The sequence below is a fragment of the Ambystoma mexicanum genome, chromosome 5q (assembly GCF_040938575.1).
Source record: "Ambystoma mexicanum isolate Mex_15411 chromosome 5q, UKY_AmexF1_1, whole genome shotgun sequence".
Classification (NCBI taxonomy): domain Eukaryota; kingdom Metazoa; phylum Chordata; class Amphibia; order Caudata; family Ambystomatidae; genus Ambystoma; species Ambystoma mexicanum.
In genome coordinates this window covers 581,694,944-581,703,201 of record NC_090933.1, presented here as the reverse complement: position 1 = coordinate 581,703,201, position 8,258 = coordinate 581,694,944, and positions in this window count along the sequence as shown.

Here is an 8,258-nt window from a genome sequence, read left to right as displayed (position 1 = left end):
TCTCCAGGATAAAAATGAAAAGTCCTTAAGTCCAGCAAAAGAGCTGGAGGTTTCCAAGGTAGAAGGGAATTAGCAGATTTCTGAGAATTCTCCCAAACAAACTTCTTTGCACCTAGAGGGTTTTAGACTTTTGATGATGGCCATGGTTTCATATTACCCAGTTTAATTTTAAATGAAAACTGTTGGGGTAGTGTGCAGTGCTAATCGGGGGAAGATGTAGTGGGGAAGTGGGGCAGAGGCCTTGATTACTGAGGCTTTTTTTGTTCAGTGCGCCGATTTTGTTGAGTATTGTATTTTTAATGTTTGTACACCAGGGATCACCCTTGGTGAGAGGAGCGTGAGGAACGGGGGAACGGGGGCACAGAGGTCTCAAGTTCCCTGAAGATTTCTCTGGAATCTGTTACGCTCACCTGGTATCCACGGGGGCGCCACACGATACTGGATGGAGGTCTAAGCGCTATTCCGGACCCCTCTCTGCTTGGTTATGTGCCAGACGTTGGGTAGCACCTATAACAGGAGAATGAAGGGTTAAGATACTGGTTCTGTGATGGGTGGACTCCCACCTCCCTCTGGTCCAAATCCCCTCCCCTGGGGTTATTGCTCACCTTAGGTTTTTGCGCGTTGAACTCTCCATCCTGCGTCTCTGTGCAGGGCCGTGGAGTTGGTGCGGGCGTTCTGTGGACCTAGTTGCTTCACTGGTCCGTGCGCCCTTATTTCGGGTCCAGACCGGCTGTGACTCAGACTCTGCTTGCTGTCTTCCAAGTGAGTTATAATGTCTTTTCAGTCTTTATTCTGTCTTTCTTTCCCTCAGTTTTCTGTCTTCTCGGCGTCTTGCTCCACTACGCTGTTCCCTAGCAAGGTCTTTTTTGTTTTCACAGGGATGGTTGCTATCTCGGAGTTGCCGCATCGATGGCGAAGACCACGGTGAGTTATTGATGCGGAGCGCTGCACTGTTTATTGGTGTTAATTGCTAACCTGTTTTTTCTTCTCTTTGTACAGGTTGCAGTGATGTTTGAGTGATGAGCGAATGAAGCACTGCTTGCCCAGGTAAGTACTTTGTTAATGCTGATCTTGTTCCTTCTCCCTTGCAGTTTGTGGTGAAACCCAGAGATGGGCGAGGTAAGAGAAGCGCAGGATGGATTCAAGCCGGTTACTTCACAGGTAAGTTCTTGCTCGCCAATGCTGTTCTTGTTCTTCCAGGTTATTAATAGAATCCGGATCTAGGGCTTCAGGATCGGGCTGCCGGAGAAGTAGGTGAGCAGGAGCTGGACACAGTGAGCGTTACGCCGCAGGAGTGCAGAATAACGCAAAGCGTGTTCTGCTGTTTGGGTGTGGTGTAAAGTAGTTCCAGGCAAAGTAGTTCCAGGCCCAGCCACACCCAAAACACTAGACCCCATTGCTTGGTTCTAAAGAGCTGAGCTGTGTAATAGGCCTCCATGTTGGATTAAGGTCCAAAACTGGTATTGCTTTATTCCTGATAATGAGCCTGGCATCAAAGGCGCCAGGACTGACTCCATGTATGTTTCTGATGGAGTTTTAAGGTCCTCGAGACCAGTGTGAAGGGCTTTAGCCCCACTGCTGCCAGGGGGTTGTTATACCTGAGGGGTACAGGGGCATGGATCGTGACAAATCTGATTTGGCATTAGAGATTCTAGCATTAAAGCATGAGGATTTAGCCGCACCATTTGTGGTGTAGGTGCATTATAAATACCCAATTTTCTTTTTATTTTTTTATTGCAGCCAAAGTACATTAGGGCGATTGAGCAACAGATTAGATCACAAGAGGACGGTTTTAGATCAGTGCGGTTAGCATGTGTAAATGTCTGAAAAATCGAATGTAAGATGCATTAGAAGAAGAAATGTATTTGATCGATAAGCTCAAAAACACTTTATCCACCGGGCAAATAAAATTCCTAAGAGAACTTCCCCTTTAAGTGTTTCATGCATCTTATGGCTACTTACCTGTATTGCACTGGATTTGAATTAATTGCTTTCCATCTTCTCACTCTACCTAGCTTGACTGGATCTGGCTAGATTTCAGTGTCTTCATTTTCACCATCACCCTATGGTCGCCGAAAATCTAACCCAGGGTTGAATTTTGAAATCCATCGAACACAAGTGATTAGGGTACCTTTACCTAGGTGAAATCACAGGCACCACCTTTTGCCCACACAGCACACTTGTAAAGTGTTTTGTTCAACAGATCACCCTTTCCATCAGATAAACGTCAGTCGCAAAAATAAAACAAACTCAGGTGTACACTTTTGTAGATCACATTCTGTGAAATATAACTTGGACACCATTAAATGAAAACCCACTACATGCAGAGATCCCACCCAACAGTGGTAAAAATGTGCACACAGACCTAGCCCCCATCATTACTGAAAGTCAATAATTTAAGTGGTGTACTTCTCAACACGCTTAAAAAATGCATATGTGCATAAGTGTGCCATTTCAATGTAAGCTTTTAGCTAGGGCAACTACACTTCAACTAGAGACATTTGCGGAGGAACACCATCTCTTAAGAGACCGCCAATTGGGATCGAGACCCACTCAATAGCACAAGGACAGCCTTATTAGAAGTCGGTCCCAAATCTAATCTGCGCCAAATGTGTGAGGTAAAGCAGGAATTATTTGTCAATCAATTTTGTCCACCATCTGACATACAAACCACCACACATTTATGGCTCAAGAGGTGTTGGCCGGAGGGGGGGTGTTCTAAAGTCACGGCAAACTGCATTGCTGCTTTTCTGATTCAGACAACGCACAGTAAGAATGGACAACTCCACTTACGCTACTGTATATGCTTAGATTAATATTTAACATCCGATATAACAGGTTACAAAAAAATATTACTCGCATTTCAGAGTATTCCTCCACATCTTTCCCCTTGAGCTTCCTAGAAATCTGCATGGTATCAGTGTTAGGGAGTTTTACAAAAGGTGGGTGTTGGGTAAGATTTTCACAGAACTGATACCTTGTATTAATTAGGTGCACCTTTACCACGGGCTGTGTACACAGCTGCAGTAAAGGCATCCAAGCGTGCTCATTTTACCAAAATGGCCGGGTCTTTTTTTTGCCATTTCAGTGTTTGTCCTTTCTTGTCCCCCTTCACCCCCAACATCCAGGGTGGGAAATTCCTTTGTGTGATTTTTATCTTCGGCAAGAGTCCCCCTGGACTGCCCGCCCTGGCTCTAGTCAGTCTGAGGGCAGGAAGCGAGGGAGGAGTCGAAAACTCCACAGCCCTTTGTCTTCCCCCGTGCCTGAAAGGGGACACATCCCAGTAGGGAGCTGGCTGTCCTGATTGGACAACCAGACCGTCCTCTTGTAAAACGCAGGGAGAGAATGCAGAGGTTGTGTTGATAAATACTGCGAACCTGGAAGCTGAAGAGAAGTTGACCACTGGAACCGAAACTGAAGAGGATGATTAAGTGGTTGAAGCAATTTCCAGCAACCGGAGAGCCTACTGTGTAACCGGAGCCTGCTGTAGCCCTTCTTTCCAGTCAACCTGGGGACTCTGAAAGCGACGACCCTGAGCCTGGTGTGACCCAATAGACTCAAGAACACCTTTATTTTGAGCCATCCCACACGTTGCTGCAACCTTGTGTTGCTGCAATCCCCCAATACCCTGGGACCTTGAGCCACTGTGCGGTGCCCGGTCTTCCGAATCTCGCTGAACCTTCATGGGCACCCTGGTGGATCTCCGGAGATGCGCATCGAGTCTGAGAAAGACCCCTTAACAGAGTGCTGGACCTTTGTAACGACAAGAATTCAACACAATTTTCTGTCTTTTTCTGTGCTCCTTGAAAAGGCACCAAATCCACAGAACCGCATTCAGCCACGAGAAAAACCTTGCCTAGAGCCTTCATTGATTCCCTGCTGCAAAGTTCCTTATGAGGTCAGTCACCACGACAAGGAATTCACTGACCGGGTATTTGGCTGCAGAGCCTGACGTCGTCCTGCTGCAACATCTTCAATGCTGGGGTACTGCGTTGGCTTGGGTATGTACTTACCCTAAGCCTGATAGGATTCCTGTATAGCTGTGGGTTGTTTTCTGTGAAGGGGAGGCCTCTCATCCAGTGCACCCAGTCCCACTGCTAGAATCCTGCTAGGGTGTCTTCTGTGAAGCCCCTGGAACCTCTTCTCACTCAGAAGTAAAGTACTCACCTGTTTGCCCAGTCTTCCTAAGGAACTGACTTTTGCTACTTAAGAACCTATCCTGACACTGCCTGTTGGTCACTAGATGCTAGTGATTCCCCCCCGCCCCCTTCTGCCACTAAGAAGGAACAAGTTACTTACCTGTAACTGTTGTTCTCCGGCATGGGTCTGGCATGGATTCACATGCTCATGAATATTCCCAGTCAGGCCGGGAATCCTCGGTATAGAAAAAATCAGTATCAGTTTCGTTTCTGATCTGTCTTTCTCAGTAGTAACCAATCACTGGTCTCTGGGTCATACTGCCCCCAGCCAATGACTGCCCTCTCCCTAAGCCCCACCCCTGGCAGCCATCCTCCGATTTGGTAGCACGTGAAGTGGCAGTATGACCAAGTGAAGAGCCGCAGAGGGGTAGGCGGGAGGGTTCGCATGTGAATCCATGCCGGAGAACAACAGTTACAGGTAAGTAACTTGTTCCTTCTCCAGCATGGGGTCTGGCATGGATTCACATGCTCATGAATATAAGAATACATAGCAGTATACACATGCACAACCACGGGAGGTGGCAAAAGGCTCAATATCAAGCAATACAACAACTCAACATTAAGCAACTCTTACCTCCTCACCAGGCTCAACTTAGGCGAACAGGTTGCGCAGCACTGCCTTGCCGACTCTGGACTCCTCCCTGGAATCCCGTTCGACGCAGTAGAATCTCATGAAGGTGTGCGTCGACCTCCACGTAGCAGCCCTGCAGATGTCGAGCAGGGGCACACCAGACAGGAATGCCGTAGTAGCAGCGATCGCTCTGGTCGAATGGGCTCTCGGACGGCCGGGCAGCGGTCGGTTTGCCAACCGGTGACAATGCATGATGCAGCCGGAGAGCCATCTGGAAATGGAAGTCTTCGAGAGAGCCTTCCCTTGATTCACAGGTCCAAAGTTCACAAACAGCAGTGATGTCTTCCGGAAACTCTTCGTGCGGTCCACGTAGAACTTCAGCTCTCTAGCTACATCTAGCGAGTGCAGAGTCCTCTCAGCCGGCGATGAAGGCGACGGGAAGAAAACTGGCAACACCAAGGGCTTGTTGAGGTGGAAGTCCGACGGCACCTTGGGCATGAAGGAGGGGTGCGTCCTCAGCACCACCCTCGTGTCGTGAAAAGTCAAGTATGGAGGCTTGCAAGACAGGGCCTGGATCTCTCCCACTCGTCGTGCGGAGGTGATGGCCACGAGGAATGCTGTCTTCCACGACAAACTTCAACAGCACTGAATGCATAGGCTCGAATGGGGCCCCCATGAGCCTAGTTAGTACCACGTTGAGCTCCCACGCCGGGGCAGGGGCCTTCACCGGCGGGAATGATCAGAACAGTCCTTACATAAATTCCTTCACCAGATGAGACCACAAGGACGCCCGTCCTGTAGTTCTGGTGTAACGTGAGACGGCAGCCAGATGTACCTTGATGGAAGCGTGAGATAGGCCAGCCTTGGCCAAAGACAGTAGGTACGGCAATACTACGTAATCCGCAGAGGGTTAATCTTCTGTGCCCGGCACCAGACAAAGAACCTCTTCCATTTGTGTCCGTAGCACTTGAGGGTTGAGGATGCCCTGGCCCTTGCAAGAACCTCTCTGCAGTCGGCCGGGATGTCGTATCCTCCAAACTCTAGTGCTGCAGGAGCCAGGCCTGCAAGTTCAGCGACTCTGGTTCGTGATGAAGAATGGCACCTCCTTCTCTGGAGAGAAGATCCGTGTCCGTCGGCAGCTTGACTGGTGTGGACGTTGACAAGTCCAGAAGGTCCAGGAACCAGATCTGCCTTGGCCACGCCGGTGCGACGAGGATCATCCTGCACCGGGACCTCTTTAGCTGGTTGACGAGCCGGAGTAGCAACGGCAACGGCGGGAATGCATAAAGGAACAGGCCGTTCCAGGGGAACGAGAAAGCATCGCCCATGCTCCTCGGTTGGGGAAACCTGCTGGTGAACCTGCGGCACTTTTGAGTTCGCCAACGTCGCGAAGAGATCGATCTGGGGTTTGCCCCATCGTCGGAAGAGTCAGTCCACTTGATCCTGGCGCAGTTCCCACTCGTGGCACGAGCGCAGCTCCCTGCTGAGTGAGTCAGCGATGGTGTTTTTTATCCCTGCCAGATGAAAGGGTACCAGAAACATCCCTTGGGCGATGGCCCAATGGCACAGATCCTGGGCTTCCTTGGACAGGGCAGGGGTTCTGGTTCCGCCCTGCTTCTGAATGTAAAACATTGTGGTGGTGTGGTCGGTGAAGATCCTCACCACCTTGCCCTTGAGGGACGGAAGGAAGGACCTGAGGGCCCAGAACACTGCGCGGAGCTCCAAGATGTTGATGTGGAGAGTCTTCTCCTCCGAGCACCAAAGGCCTCTCGCATGGAAGCCCCCGGTGTGCGCTCCCCAACCTTCCAGGAAGGCATCCGTCGTCACCGTCACCTGGTGGGCCGGGGCTAGGAAACCTGTTCCCGCTGTCAGATGAGCGCGGACACCCCACCATCGTATCGCCTGACGGAACGTTTCGTCGAGTGAGATCCTTTCCTCGAAGCTGCCCGTCGTCTGAATCCAGTGGGCGTCGAGGAATTCTTACAAGGGCCGCATCCAAAGTCTGCAATGGGGCACCAGATAAATGCAGGAGGACATAATAATAATAATAATAATTAGGCTTTTATATAGCGCTACAAACCCTCAGGTATCTGAGCGCTGCTTATTATTACCCACGGTGTGTGGTGCTCATTTATCGACCTCGGAAGGATGAAAGGCTGAGTTTGGCCCCGCCGGGATTCGAACCTGCGTTAACAGGCTCTGCACGGGTGTCAAAGCGAGCGCTCTACTCGCTGTGCCACTTGACCGACATCATTCCGAGGAGGGACTTGATAGACCTCACTCTGGCCCCGTCCGTGGCCAGTAGACGTTGCACCTTTCCTAGGATGGTCCTTATCCTTTCCTCAGACGGTGAGGCCCGCCGCGCCACTGTGTCGAGCTGTGCTCCCAGAAACAGGGCGACTTGCGACGGGACCAGGTGGGATTTTGGAATGTGGAAGTAAGCATCCTCCAAGTCCAACGACGACAGGAAATCACCCTCCTCCAGCTGTCCCAGCACGTGCTGGCGGGTGACCATCTGGAACTTCTGTGCCTTGATGTATTTGTTTAGTCGTCGCAGGTCCAGGATGGGACGCCATCCTCCTGTCTTCTTCCTCACGAGGAAGTATCTTGATTAACCTCTGGAGCCCCGAAGCCTCTTCGGGACGAGCTCGATGGCACCTTTCCTGAGCATCGCCCGTACTTCCAACAGCAGTTGAGGGACGCGATTTTCCTTCCTGGCCACGGGAGGAATGCGGGGGCACCTCTTCTGGAACTCTAGGGCGTGCTCCAGGACCAGGGCGTCCAGCACCCAACGGTCGGTGGAGACTCCCACACGCCGACGAACTTTGTCAGCCGGCCTCCCACCGGGGTGCTTCGGCGGGGGCCCGACCCGACGGACGATTCACTCTTGCTTGGAGGCCGCTTTGCCTCCTTGACCACCTTGGCGACGACGGCAGGATCCACCTGACTTGCCGCGTCCCCTGTAGGCCTCCTGCGACAAGACCTTGCCGCTTGACGGTAAGTAGAGGAGCTGCTGCCGGCTCCCTTGGAGGCACCCTGTCTGCCTCCAGAGCTCCGAAAGGACGGCCGTCGCTGTTGGAGCACACCAAGTGCACGGGCCGTCTCCGTCTTGATCGCCTGAAGGGATTCATCAACCGCCTTGCCAAAAAGGTTGTTCCCATCGAAGGGCATGTCCAAAACCTTGGTCTGAATGTCCTGGCGGAAATCCATCGCCTTGAGCCATCCTCGTCGTCTCAGGCAAACGCTGTTGCCCAACTGACAGAAACCGGTGTCGGCGATGTCCGTAGCCACCGTAATGGCGTGGTCCGAGGCAATCTCACCTTCCTGCAAGATTTCCAGGGCCTCAGCCCTCTTGGCATCCGGAAGGAAGTCCAACAGAGGGGCGATCTTGAACCACAACTCCCTGTCGTAGTGAGCTATGATGGCCAGGGCGTTGGCCGCCTTGATGGTCGTCGCTGCAGATGAGATGACCAGTCGTCCCATCGCAT